This window comes from Perca fluviatilis, chromosome 14 (assembly GCF_010015445.1).
Source record: "Perca fluviatilis chromosome 14, GENO_Pfluv_1.0, whole genome shotgun sequence".
NCBI lineage: Eukaryota > Metazoa > Chordata > Actinopteri > Perciformes > Percidae > Perca > Perca fluviatilis.
The window spans coordinates 31,336,642-31,351,775 of record NC_053125.1 but is presented as its reverse complement, the minus strand read 5'-3'; the positions used below and the strand labels follow the sequence as shown (position 1 = coordinate 31,351,775).

Genomic DNA, 15,134 nt, shown 5'->3' with positions numbered 1-15,134 from the left:
CTTTTTTTCTTTTCTTTCGCTCCGCTCTGCTCCGATCTGCGCTCAACTCAATATTTTTTTATCTCCGCAACTGAGTGGCGTAATAGTTGCGCGACACAACGAATCGATAATGAATTTTTTGCCAACTTTTTTAGTAATCGAATTTTATCGATTCGTTGTTGCATCCCTACATTTAAGTTGTCTCTGTCAGTTGGAGGCTGCGCAGTAAAGCAAGAGATCACCGGAAGTCCGGAGTCCTTCTAATATCCTTCACTGGTCTCCGTCCAGAGACACGGGGTGTATTGGTCCATTATATATATGTCAATGTTCAGAATACGATCTAATATTGTACTAAAATAGTTCACTGAAACGTGTTTCTGAAAACATTTTAAGCGAGAAATAGGCCGTGCAGTTGCTGAATCTGTCTTCATTTCAGATCAACAAAGGTCAGTTTAAAAGATTTTCATCAGATTTTGAGAGACTGTAGTCACCTCATTCTGCTCGCCATTTCCGGGTGAGTCCCGACTGCCCTCCGCACGCCGGAAACACCGAACAGATTTGTGTCACTGACCTCGCCAGACTGTCCCACGGCCGAAAATCGGCCCTGTGTGTCCCGGCCTATGACCGTTTAATCCTATTGGTTGAGCTACCGTACCCGCGTCATGTTTACATTCACTGCATTCATGCTCCAATGAATAGGATATGACGTCTGACTTTACATACAGAAGGTTAAACTAAATCTTGATTTATATTGAAGTATTGTACATTCTTTAAGTTGTATGTATAACAAGACAGTTATTGAACACTGTTAATGTTAAATACATCTGTTATTTGATTTTCAGTTGAATTTTGCATTTTTTTCAAAATATCGTGATACATATCGTATCGTGAACCCAGTATCGTGATACATATCGAATCGTGAGCTGAGTGTTTCGTTACACCCCTAGCCCTCATGCCCTCCTCGGTCATTTTTGTACATTATTCTCAAGCTTTTTTTTTTTTCATTTTGTGATAATATTTGCTGTTACTGCTTATGGAATGAAATTTTGTAGGAACCTTTTTCAGCCAAATTTTTTAGATCCAGTGTTTTTTACTCTTACATGTCTTTTATACTTAAATGATTCATTTTGTACCCTTTGGACACCTTCGTGGCAAAAATGTCCACGCACACAAAAACTGCTATTAAATCATCATATATCAATATTTTTTCAGCTTTTTTTTCATAAATCACTTAAACAACTTGTAACCTAATCAAAACCACCAAACATTCAATCATTTTCAGGATTTTAACCTTTTAAATGCAAGTTTATGTATTTGAAGTATGTCATTATTTATTTAAAAAAAACACAAAAAATTATGATTTTTTTCCCATATAATGAATAATATGTAAATGGGGCTTTGGTGGTGATTAGAGGCTTGGATATGTCAAAGATAAGCAACAAAACTGATTTGATTGCATTATTATTTTTTATGTAGTTCCAGATACTCCCTTTGGACACCTTCGAGGCAAAAATGGCCCCATTGACTTCCATTATAACCACATGTTTTGATCTCACTGCCTTTACAGTATAAAACCATGCATTCTGTAATGTCAGCATGTCTGTTACGCCCCAGTCCAGGGGTGCCTAGGACGCAACATGTAAAGGCCCCATCTTCCCCGTCTCCCAAGTAGCCACAAACAATTCAGTGGTCAGACAACAAAGGAATTTATTTAACATAGAATAAGATATATATGTAACATAAATGTACAAAGCTTCAGGGTGACTACCACCAAAATAACAAACAAAACAATCCTAACTGAGAGATAAGCAACTAACCTAACAAACAAATGGGCAAAACAAAAGACAAAAGACTTACCTCCCTAACTAATGAAAACATGAGAAAACAAGCTCAACGCATCTGGAGGTCCACCCTTACTTAACAAACAAAAAGCAATAACTAATCTAAACCGAAATTGGGCAAAGCAAAAAGTGTGGCCAGTTGGGAGCTGAGGAGAATGAGGAATGTCTGCTGTCCACCAGACGCCGCCATCTTGGCTCCTTTTAACCGGGTTGCTGCTGCAGCCAATCACAGGGTCGGGCCTGAACTTCTCCTCCAATCCGTGGATGGCTATGGCACACCTTCATTTGCATATAAAATTAGAACAAAAGAGAAAAACACAGGGCACACACAGCACACACACACACACACAACAGCAGACCACACACAAATATGACCACAGTCATAACACCCCCACACCCAAGAATTAAACCCATCCCCAAAAAGGTTTAATTCCAAGACGTCTGAGGAACATCTAGACAAAACGTCTGCTATCACATTCTCTGTACCCTTTGGTGGTGAATCTGCAAATTCAGATCCAGCAGGAGTGCAAACTACCAGTTAAAAATAACACTCTGGGTGATCCAGGCACTAGAGAGCTTGGGACACTAAAAGAACTTGGGAACACAGGAGAGCTCAGGGACACTAAAGGACTCGGGGAAACGAGAGAGTTCAGGGGCACTAAAGAACTCGGGGACACGAGAGAGTTCAGGGGCACTAAAGAACTCGGGGACACGAGAGAGTTCAGGGGCACTAAAGAACTCGGGGAAACGAGAGAGCTCATTTTGATACCTTATCACACACAGTAACAGGGGACACTGAAAAGGAGGGCTCACCCTCACCTAATGTAGCCATAAATGACTCAAACTTCACCCACTTTACGAGCCTGTGCGCGCGTAATTGCGCACACAGGAAACAAATTTGGCACAGACACATCAGAATACACAGAAGCGGGACAGCAAACAGACGCAACCGAAAAGGATCTTTAACTACTCCGGGCATTTTTCTCAAGCTTTTTTTTTTCATTTTGTGATAATATTTGCTGTTACTGCTTATGGAATGAAATTTTGTAGGAACCTTTTTCAGCCAAATTTTTTAAATCCAGTGTTTTTTACTCTTACATGTCTTTTATACTTAAATGATTCATTTTGTACCCTTTGGACACCGTCGTGGCAAAAATGTCCACGCACACAAAAACTGCTATTAAATCATCATATATCAATATTGTTTTCAGCTTTTTTTTCATAAATCACTTAAACAACTTGTAACCTAATCAAAACCACCAAACATTCAATCATTTTCAGGATTTTAACCTTTTAAATGCAAGTTTATGTATTTGAAGTATGTCATTATTTATTTAAAAAAAAAAACACAAAAAATGATCATTTTTTTCCCATATAATGAATAATATGTAGATGGGGCTTTGGTGGTGATTAGAGGCTTGGATATGTCAAAGATAAGCAACAAAACTGATTTGATTGCATTATTATTTTTTATGTAGTTCCAGACTCCCTCTGGACACCTTCGAGGCAAAAATGGCCCCATTGACTTCCATTATAACCACATGTTTTGATCTCACTGCCTTTACAGTATAAAACCATGCATTCTGTAATGTCAGCATGTCATATTTGACATTTTTACAGTATTTCACCAGATTCAACTATTTTGCCCTTTTAGGCCGATGCATGCAGGGTGGGAAATTAGCACCCGCCACCAACCAATGGCGGGTATTTTTTCAAAGTGGCGGGTGACTTTGCCTTGTTTACCAGCTACAGTGGCGGGTGGATTGTAAAACATTGGACAGCGTTTCCATATAGGAGTCGCGTTACGTTACTGCTAATGAATCCCCAACATTTCCGGATTTTGCTGCTTCATAATAAAAACATTCAAATACCAAAATAACGGAGGACTTTTATTGTGAAGAACTTATAGGAAATGAAACAGCCGGGGCTTTGACCACGCATATTTCCGTCAACTCCAGACTTTTGTCGAGTCGTTTTCAGCACTAGTCCGTGACACCATGTAGCTGAGCTGAGGCACAGACGAAAGGAAAATTATCGGTTAAAAACATGTGGCGACATATCCCCGGTGTTAAAAGGCCCGCCGTGGAGTCAGCAGTAGCTTTGAATGTAAAAACTGTTGAGGGCCAAGTAAAGAAAAAGAGAAAGTACTTTTCGAACAAGTGGCGCATTGACAAAACGTCCAGCGAAAGACCTAAACATTTCTGTCTGTCATGCCAACCTGACATATTAACATCAATGTACGCTTGAACAATTTTTCAATATAAAGTCAGCGGCTGCTGTTTGAATCCTGTCAGCTCTCTGCTACTCGGCTCCCCCCGCGACTGACGTGCGCGCACACACAATCACACACGGTGGATGCAGGAAAGAACGGAGATTAGACGTACACAATGACCTAAATTGAGAACAGCTACGTTATTGTAAGTGCAATGATAAGTTAAAGTCCAATAAGTACTTTATCAAACCGTATGAATGTGTATCCCAGCCCAGGATAGGAAATTAACTAACAATGTAAAGATCAACAAGCCACTGACACATATGTTCAAATTTGATTCATTCAATTAATTATTTTTTTTTTGTCTTAAATCCACGAGCCATTTTCATATTGTACCAACATTTGCAGCATCCTGAGCCTTTATAAGGTTACTAGGACAACTCAGACCAGAGTAATTTTATTCTTTCCAAAATAAGTTTCCTTTTTATTTTTAAAGAACTATACAAAAAAAGCAACTTTCACTGTCTCTCGCAACTTCATTGCAACAAAATACAAAAGACATCGCAACTTTTATCGCAATTTTTTACAAAAGCTCCCGCAAAATCAGGCATTTTGGGCCGTAACAATCTAAAAAAAAGGCTGCGAAATCCTGGAGGGACTGTTTAATGCTATGTTACTGAAAGATGAGTCAATATTTTTTTGTTAATTAAACATGTAGGCCTACAATTACTGTAGAATATGACCACACTGACCAAACACAATTTAACCATGGTCTCGCAGGCTTTTTTCACATTACTCTTTATTTGCCTATATTAATAAAATATGTATTCATAATAAAAAATAATGCATTGAAGAAATTCAAAATATGCTAGTGCACTTTCTTTTATAAATTTGAGTTTCGGAAAAAGTGGCTGCTAAAAAATATAAGTGGCTGGTAAAATTGGGCATCCACCAGCCACTGTGGCTGATGGGCAAAAAAGTAAATTTCCCACCCTGGATGCATGAAATTATAGTTATATTATGGAGCTCTGTGTGTCTGTGTGTGTGTGTGTGTGTGTGTGTGTGTGTGTGTGTGTGTGTGTGTGTGTGTGTGTGTATATGTGTATATTTGTGTGTGTGTGTGTCTGTGTATATGTGTATATTTGTGTGTTTGTATTTGTGTGTTTGTGTGTGTGTGTGTGTGTGTGTGTGTGTGTATATGTGTATTTGTGTGTGTGTGTCTGTGTATATGTGTATATTTGTGTGTTTGTATTTGTGTGTTTGTGTGTGTGTGTGTGTGTGCATGTATGTTTGTGAGAGAGAGTTTGTGTAAATCTGTAAACAAACAATGATAATTTTAGTGGTGAAAAAAGCGCATCTTACTATATTATGGAGCTTTTGTGTGTGTGTGTGTGTGTGTGTGTGTGTGTGTGTGTGTTTTTTGTTTGTGCGTGCGCATGCATGCATGTGTGTCTGTGTGTGAGAGAGAGTTTGTGTAAATCTGGGTGAAAAAAGGGCTTCTTTTGAAGGATGCATTTCATGTGTCTTTGAAGACGTGCTTGAATAAAAACATTGTCTCCTGCATTTGTTGTAAAGAAAACTAACTATTAGTGTGTTCATGCACCTGGCTATAGAGAAGGAGAAAGACCTGGAGCAAAGAAAAGGAGCCTTTATCTTCCAGCCAACTGCAGGACTCATCTGAAGATGACACAAGTTTCTGGAGTCTGACAAAATGGTCACGCAAACTCTGACCCATGCGTACGCACATTTTGGAGACAAAATAGGAATTGTCGACGCAGATGGAAAGGTGGTGAACTGAAGTCAGACTGCAGAAAGTACATTTGGGAATAACGAATAGGCTACTCTTAATATGTTTAAGTATAAAAAAATAATGCTTCACGCACATTTCTTCTTTTTTGAGCAAAAGTCAAAGCACTAGAGTTCAGTAGCTCTGTTGGATGACGTGACAGCGACTGGTGCTGCCTGGGTTGCTGCCTGGGTTGCTGCCGGCCTGGCCTTCTTCACAGACCTCGGCCCTCTGTGACCTAGATGGATCTCTGTCACGGCCGGTAGCCCGCGGCGCTCCACACCCGCGCAAAGTCACGGTTTCTGGGTTACTTGACTACCGAGTCTGCCACGAGTCTCATTGATAGAGTCCGCGGTAAGCTGGATAAAGCTCTATCAATGAAAGCTAGCAGCTAATCCTAACGAGACCCCTCAAATTCACAAAATGAAATCTGACAAAAGCATTAGCTTTGTAACACCTTAGGGTAGCTAGGGTTGGGCATGTAGTCAGAATTCCATCGTAATTTCTTTGTATTTTGGAATCATTTTTGGAATTGTTTGGAGGATTTGAAATCAGATCATCACTTTCCAATTTCCATCGCAAATTTTTGGTTTCCGCGGCCAGGTGCTTGTTGTGTTTCAGCCGTGGAGCACAGTAAGCGGCGCTCTAGTGTGGCTTTATTTTACATTGAAAAAGCTGTAAAACTGCAAACCACCTTTGAATCAAAATAAAACTTTCCTCTTATTTGTGAAAATAGGCATGTGACCCGTTTCAACTGCACCCCTCAAAGAATCGGAATCGAGAATCGATAAGAACCGGAATCGAAAGGAAGAATCGGAATTGGAATCAGAATCGGAATTGGAATCAGAATCGTTAAAATCCAAACGATGCCCAACCCTAAGGGTAGCTGTGATATAAATGCCGTGATGTGTATAAATATGCTATAGTTATACCTAAAAGCGTAACCGGGGTCTGTGAAAGGACAGGCTGGGCAGCAAGGCTGCAACCCAGGCAGCACCGGCCGCAGTCACGTTAGCCTGCTGAGCTCCTGAACTCAGACACACAGTTGGACAAAATTTGCAATTAGCCATACATTTTCGTAAAACAGCCCAGATCTGACCTCTACATAGTTGATTTCTTGCATAAAAAGTCTCAGAAGTGAATTTAGTAATGAAATAGCAGAAGAGCAATGTATAACAGTGCAGTGTCTGAAATATGAGACCTGCAGTCACGTCTCCACTGTGTGTGTATATGTGCTTCACTCAACCAATCAGCGCGCAGCTCATCTAAATATTCATGAGCAGAACATATTTGGAAGAAAACCTCTCATTTTGAAATAGAGCCATTCCACAGGGATGAATTAGGCAGAATAGAACAGCACACCGGCCATTTTCAGCCCAACCAATGTTACATACCCTATTAGGAGACCTTAAGGAACAGTGTGAAATACCCTATATAATCATTCTATCACCCCTTTAAAATCTTCACGAACAATCAAAATGAAGTAAATGATGTAAAGATCTTTCCGTTTGGATTTCTGAAGAATATCAGATTGTAATCTATTAATGAGGTCATTTTTTCAAAACGTTGTCAGGAGGGCAAAACTGAAATGAAGTTGCTCTGGAAAAACTCATGGCCTTTATTTTATTATTTATTCATAGTGTTTCTCTAAATTACTGTACATTACACTTTTTAACATTTTATTTCATTGTACTCATTTTTGCTTTTGTAAATCATTTGTTTTTCATGTAATTTAAGTGTAATGATTTATTTTTGTAAAAGACCATTATTTTTTAAAAATCACATACCCATGTAAGAATGATCAGTATCTGTATCGATGTAACTGTTATATATTGTAATCGGTATCGTATCAAATTGAAAAAGTTTGGTATGGCCCATCCCTAGTATAGGTCCCATCCCTCTATACCACATGTGTCAAAGTCAAGGCCCGTGGGCCAAATCCGGCCCGCATCTCTGTTGTTGTAGATTTTGGCCCGCCTAGTTGTGCACCAAACCAAAAACTGTTTTTCAAACTGATATTATGCAACACTCAAAGCAGAATTTGGCTGATTTGAGACTTAGAAATTCCCCCAGAACCAGAGAGTTTTCATATTCTGGCCTGTGAAAGAGCTTGTTGTGAGTCGGCTGTGTGGTGGCCTACTTGTAAAAATGTAATCACTGATTTGCTAAACACTACAATGGCTAAGAAATGTTTTTGCTGACTTTTTAAGGGCTTTATGTCGACCAAAGTGTTAGCGAGAAGGCTATATAGGACATGCAATAATACAGTCAAAGATATTTGCGTTTTCAATTAAATAAAAGCCTATCAATAAACTATACATGTCTGGCCCTTGATGTCATTCTCATTTTCCAGTGTGGCCCTTAGTGAAATTGAGTTTGACACCCATGCTCTATACCCTCTCTGGTATGTTGATGGGGAGCGGGCAGTGGATCAAACCACTGTGAGGCAAACGGAGGGGGGAGTTCAAAATGCTTCTAAACTTAGAACACATTATTTGCCCAGTTCATATATTGTTTTACTACTTACAAAATTATTTAAGTATATACAAACAGTGTGGTTTTTAAATATTTATGTTTTTTTAGAGGGGAGGGGGCAACCTTCTGATGGGGTAGATCCTGACCACCCCGACACCCCGCGATTTCCGCCTATGAGATGAAGGAGGGGCACTCAACAAATTAAAAAATCCCACTATGGCCACAGCAAGACCCGTCCTACGAATCAGCTCGATTGGTTGGGGTTAGGCATTTGACTCAAGTGGTTAAGGTTAGGTTTGGCCAATAGCTCTGGGGACGCCTGGCCAATAGTAGTGTGTGAATGCTATTGAAGGGCGGGTCTTGGCGTGGCCAGAGTGGGAAAAAGAATATTGCGGGCGCTTATTGGGCTCATGATCAAGGAAATGTATTTATGGTTCAACCATAGATACAATAACAACGGAAACGTACATTTAAAATAAGTAAAACACGCCAGAGGCTGTGTTATACAGAACTTTTTGGAAAAGGGCAGGTACTAAAAAAAAAAAAACTAACAGTTGATTGGATGAACCATCTGATCTGTCTATCACATTCACCATTATTGTTTTGAACACACAGGGCTAGATTTATCAAGCCGTTTGCGCCTGTTTCCAGGCGCTAATTGGATGCAAAGACGGACGTAACCGATGCGGGCTATTTACAAACAGGGCGCACTTGGGTAGAATCGCAGATTGTCTGCCACATGAGCGAGAAGAGACAAGTTGCGCTTTCAATATGCGTTCGTGGGAGGGTCGTGGGGAAAAGGTGGGAGGATAAGCGCAAAGTGCACCTAATTATATATTCCGTGGTATTTATAAAGACTGTCAGTAAGAGCGTGCCTCTATTCTGCGGGGGAAATTCTCCGCCTCTTTAAACCAGCCGCAGTCGAGTTTCCTCGTAGACCTTTATGCCGCTGGTGAAATGGCAACAGTAATTTGAGCAAGACGAAGACATGGGCGAGGCTGAAAATATTTTTAACACAAGAATCACACTTTGTCAGTGAACACAACATCATTTAGCATTACAGATCAAGCAGCCATAATATAATAATAATAATAATAATAATAATAATAATAATAATAATAATAATAATAATATAATAATAATAATAATAATAATAATAATAATAATCATAATAATAATAATAATAATATAACATAGCAATATTAGAGTTACTGGAAGAAATCAAAGATGAAATTGAATCTCCCACTCAGCGTTCACATCCCATTCCAGCAAATGTTAAATTCCTCGCTACATTACACATACTGGCATCAGGATCATTTCAAACAGTCATAGCATCAGCAGTGGGAATATCGCAGTCTGCACTCTGCCGTATCATAGCACAAGTACTACAGCGCAATTTACTGGCCCGGGTCCGTTTTGGACCCGTTTTTCTCATTTTCAAAACCCCCTTTGTTCTTGCTGTAGGATAAAATAGGATAAACTAAACCATAGGATAAAACTATCACTACGCCTAGTCTAGGCTACTACAGCAATATAGGCCTAATCTTAAATCTGCATTGCCTTGTATTTTTAACCTAACAATATTGTCAATAGGCCTAACAGAAAAGGTTCAAGTCAAGACATCAATTTACTGTACATAAGTAATCAATACTCAATGGAAATATAAAATTGTCATTTACATTTATGGAAAGTTATAGCCTCCTATTCTGTTTTTGTTAAGTAGCCTACGTTGGCTAAGCTACTTTACATTCATTTTGAGGTCGAAACCTAATCTAGTGCTTTATAGGCCTAGGTCGGTGCAGACATGAATGGCAACAGTAATTTGAGCAAGACGAAGACATATGGGCGAGGCTGAAAATATTTTTAACACAAGAATCACACTTTGTCAGTGAACACAACATCATTTAGCATTACAGATCAAGCAGCCATAATATAATAATAATAATAATAATAATAATAATAATAATAATAATAATAATAATAATATAACATAGCAATATTAGAGCTACTGGAAGAAATCAAAGATGAAATTGAATCTCCCACTCAGTGTTCACATCCCATTCCAGCAGTTGTTAAACTCCACGCTACATTACACATACTGGCATCAGGATCATTTCAAACAGTCATAGCATCAGCAGTGGGAATATCGCAGTCTGCACTCAGCCGTATCATAGCACAAGTACTACAGCGCAATTTACGGTATAGTGGGCGGAGAAAGACGCTGATTGCCTGATGGGTGTCAGGGTTGATAAATACTACGCAAAATGTGGAAGCATAGCGTGCGCTATTACCGAACTCGCATAAACAGACCCAGCGCAAACTGCGCTAGTGTTAGTAAATCAGGCCCATAGTCGCGGCCATACATATAAATGGTCGCGCCATCACACACCCCTCAACCACGCCCGGAGCTCTGAGAAGCTCATCCTCTGACGCTGTACTAGAAGTCAGACAAGATGGATTTTCCGTGATAGCGCGAGAATGATTGCTATTAGGCCGAAGCATATTACAACATCGTGTTATTTGTTTCATTTTAATTTATAAAAGCAAACAAGATTGCACCAAGGTGCTCCACAAAGACGAAAACATAGCATAAAACAAACATATACACATATATACATAGATTTAGTGGAAATACAACACGACTGAAATTGAGACATGAATATATATAGACAAACAGGTATATACATAGGCCTACATAAATAAAATGTAATGTCATTAATCCACACACACACACACACACACACAGCTCACCTGCAGCCAGAGTAAATATCCAAAATGACATGAAGAAAGCCACATGTGGTGCTGATGTTAATGCAGCCATGGCAGCAGACTGCTGCTAATGAGACTGAGAACAAAACTGTTATTCCTCTCCGTCACCAAAACCTGCGCAGACAGCTGCAAGAGCTTAAACTACATGTACACAATGGGTAGTCGCCTCCTCTGCCCAGAGAGAGGAGGAAAGGGAGGGCCCCTCAGTGTCACGTGATTTACAAGAAACTGTAACTCCCAGTGAGGCTTTCAAATACAGGCTCGAAAAAAACTGCTCAGCCAACATGCAGGAAATGGAAATATCAAGAGATTTAGAACAACTATATTTACAGTACTACAGATGATACAGAGCCCAGCAGTAAAGACTTTTTAAGAACTCACACACACCATCAGCTGTTTACGTCATGTTTACTTTCACTCTTATCAGATCAATCATTTAGATGATATCAGATAAATAATCCTGAATCAGCACCTTCAGGAAGTTTCTTTTGAAAAATAAACTGTGCCAAAGTCCAAAAGCTGCTCCAATGAATTAATTCTATCTGATATTATTTTTTAGGTTTCTGCTGCAGGTTGTTAAAGTGGACATAAATGTATTACCTAACCCTAACACGGGTTCATCCTTCTCTCTCTCTTTCTCTCTCTCGACCTGACTGCAGTTCATCATCGTAACCAACTTGAGTGGGCCAATGCTCATATTTGATGGCGTCTGGCACTTTGGTGTTCTCTTCACGGATGAACCCTAACCCTAAACATAACACCAGATACTGACTGGTTTTCGGACCCCCCCCAGTACAGTAAAACTGCACATTTTAGAGTGGCCTTTTATTGTGGCCAGCCTAAAGCACATCTGTGCAATAATGTAATAATCTGTCTAATCAGCATCTTGATATGCCACACCTGTGAGGCTGGATTATCTCGGCAAGGAGAAGTGCTCAATAACACACATTTAGACAGATTTGTGAACAATATCTGAGAGGAATAAGCCTTTTGTGTACGTAGAAAAAGTCTTAGATCTTTGAGTTCAGCTCATGAAAAATGGGGGCAAAAACAAAAGTGTTGCGTTTATAATTTTGTTCAGTGTAAATTGTCATCTTGGCTGCCAATTCTTTAATTTTTCCCAATTTCGGGTTGCATTCCTGGTGAAACATGTCCGATTGGATAGTGTTCAGAAGCCTTTATCTGAGATTTTTTTAAGGTAGAAAGTGCTGCTTCGTTCCAGCCTAATGCTAACTATTAAGTAGCTGCATGCTAACGCAAGATAGGTGTAATCCTGGCAGCCAATGCTGGTCATTTCTCCCAAATTTCAGGGTCAAATTACTGCACAGACATGTCCGATTGTGTAGTTTTTGGTTTAGAAGCCTTTACTGGGGATTTGTCACGGTAGCCTACAAAGTCCTGCTATATAGTTACTCCATAGCAATCATGGATGTATTAAAGTGATAGTTTGGAGTAATTTCTCCCTACCCAACCCAGCAAAAGGACTCCGCGACGGATGCGCCGCGGAGGTATTGCGGCTTCCGGAACGGATCCGCGAAGCGGACCCGTATTGGCGTCCACTTGCGCGCAGTGACGGATCGGCAACGAAGGCGGATCGCGGACCTGCCGCGGCTCCGTGCTGCATCTGCTCCGCATCCGCGATTATAGCCTTACCTCCATGGCGGGTCCGTTTGGGACCCGCAAATTGATACATACATCCGCCGCGGACCCGTAATGGCCTCATAAAATTCCTGGTTCATCTGGCCCGGGTCCGTTTTGGACCCGTTTTTCTCATTTTCAAAACCCCCTCTGTTCTTGCTGTAGGATAAAATAGGATAAACTAAACCATAGGATAAAACTATGACTACGCCTAGTCTAGGCTACTACAGCAATATAGGCCTAATCTTAAATCTGCATTGCCTTGTATTTTTAACCTAACAATATTGTCAATAGGCCTAACAGAAAAGGTTCAAGTCAAGACATCAATTTACTGTACATAAGTAATCACTACTCAATGGAAATATAAAATTGTCATTTACATTTATGGAAAGTTATAAGTTATAGCCTCCTATTCTGTTTTTGTTAAGTAGCCTACGTTGGCTAAGCTACTTTACATTCATTTTGAGGTCGAAAACCTAATCTAGTGCTTTATAGGCCTAGGTCGGTGCAGACATAAAATATTTTATCCATTAGGCTACAACTTCAATGAAATGCACAGATAAAATATCAGAAAATTAATAACTGGTCAACGACAAGAAGTTCAATAAAAATATTGTTTATTGCTTATTTCTCCTATTACTCCGTTTGTGTGGCTTGAGGCGGGACACGTCTCCTCGTTGCCCGATCCGCTGCCAGGTTGAACCACCTGATTGCGTGCTTGGTGACCTCTGCGTCCGTGGCTGACCGTGTCACTCCGTTTTTCCTCACAGCACCTGTAATCAAACAGACAGATATTTTTGTGGTATGTGGCATTCAAAGCCAAGTATGCTTACACAATATAATATATGAGATAGGTAGGTATTAAGGAGATTAAATTAAAAAAGAAACATGACTATAAATTATTCAGCCCGGTCTCATGGAAGTTCGTGTAAATGTGACGTTATTTTAATCTATTGATACGTGTTCACGGAGACGTTTTTGTCGTTTTTTACGTGGTGGACAACACGAAAATGTGAAGTAATGTATTTCAATGGGAAGCATATTTCGTGGCCACAGAACGAAATTGTAAGGAGTAATATAAAATGCCGAAAATCCGCGTAGGGAGGTTGGTCGGGGTGGTGGATGGGTCAAACAACACAGGACTTTCACGCTGGCGAAGCGGGATCGCGTCCCGTTCGCACGCTTTGTTTCCCGGGGATGGCGTCCCTGCGTGTGGCGGTTTGTCCCGCGTGTTACTGTGGCGCGTCTCCCGTGTTTAAGCCCTTTCCCCGCATTTAAGCTCCGCTACGTTTAAGCCTTTCTCCGCCAAGGTAGCCTTTTCTCCGGTGTTTAAGGCGCCCTTTCCCCGTAAGTTTTTCCTAAACCCAACCTCCGCCATCCCGTTATTGTGGGCGTCCCCAGCGGGGCGCTTCGCGGGCGCCTCCCGGCTCATGGAGCGTCCTTTTCTCCTCGGCTGGTCCCCAGCGGCCCGCCCGCCCGGGCACCCGGCTTATGGAGCCGCCTCCGGCGGCGGTCCCCAGCAGGCGCCGCTGGCGTACATCCCGGCTTATGGAGCGACCTTTCGCCTCCCCGCCCTTTTCCCCGAAAATAATGTGACATTTACACGTAAAAAATAACGTGACAGTTACACGAAAAACGAGAAAAACGTCTCCGTGAACACGTATCAATAGATTAAGAAAAACGTGGACATTTACACGAACTGCCGTGAGACCGGGTTGAATTATTATATATGACTTTATAAATTATTATAAAGTTATAAACAGGGTTGTGGTGGTTAAAATAAGAGGTGGGTAAACTATGAATTTGTGATCAGGGTAAGGTTTGCCGTGCCTTTCGCTATCTGATGTTTATAAAAGACATCCAAAATGTTCAAGTGGTATTACATGGTTATTTGATCAGAGCACATATTATGTGGATAAATCAGTGTGGTGTAATGTTTGAAGTTTGGTAGGGTCCTAAATAGATTCTATTTGGAGGTAAACTCTTAACAGGTGGATAAACTCTATTTCTGACATTTGAGCGGTGGGTAAACTCCATTTACTTGCGTTTAATCTCCACTACAGCCCTGGTTAACATTACATTACGTCATTTAGCAGATGCTTTTATCCAAAGCAACTTAACATTCAAGCTATATGTTGCAGCAGAGACCTTAGTGTTAGATTAACCATTCAAAAAGCAACATTAAATTAAAATACAACTCACATGGTCATTTACAACCCACACAAAACTGCATTCCATCAGTGTTTATTATTATTATTATTATGGAGAGCCAGGACAAATGTACACGAGCGAAGCTATCACAGCAGCTATTACATTTGCGTGTGTTTACTTCGATAACATGATGCGCCTGTTGCCCACACTTGGGGTGTGTTTCTCTTGACATGACAATCCACTGTGATTCCAATCCCCAAACTTCGACCGTAGTTGCGCTCTT

The 15,134-nt window shown here is 40.5% G+C and overlaps 1 protein-coding gene, 1 long non-coding RNA gene and 1 pseudogene across 2 annotated transcripts in view; 1 reads left to right on the top strand and 2 right to left on the bottom strand.

The window, feature by feature from the left end:
- LOC120572864 overlaps positions 1-15,134 on the bottom strand; it is a 642,621-nt pseudogene that overhangs the window by 485,120 nt on the left and 142,367 nt on the right.
- The window catches only part of LOC120572802 (low affinity immunoglobulin gamma Fc region receptor II-like), a 395,648-nt gene that overhangs the window by 321,849 nt on the left and 58,665 nt on the right, over positions 1-15,134 (top strand).
- LOC120573004 lies at positions 1,667-11,288 on the bottom strand. The gene is made up of 2 exons (XR_005641579.1): positions 11,045-11,288; positions 1,667-2,099 (listed from the first exon to the last, which is right to left on the bottom strand). It is a non-coding gene; the product is annotated as an uncharacterized LOC120573004 (long non-coding RNA).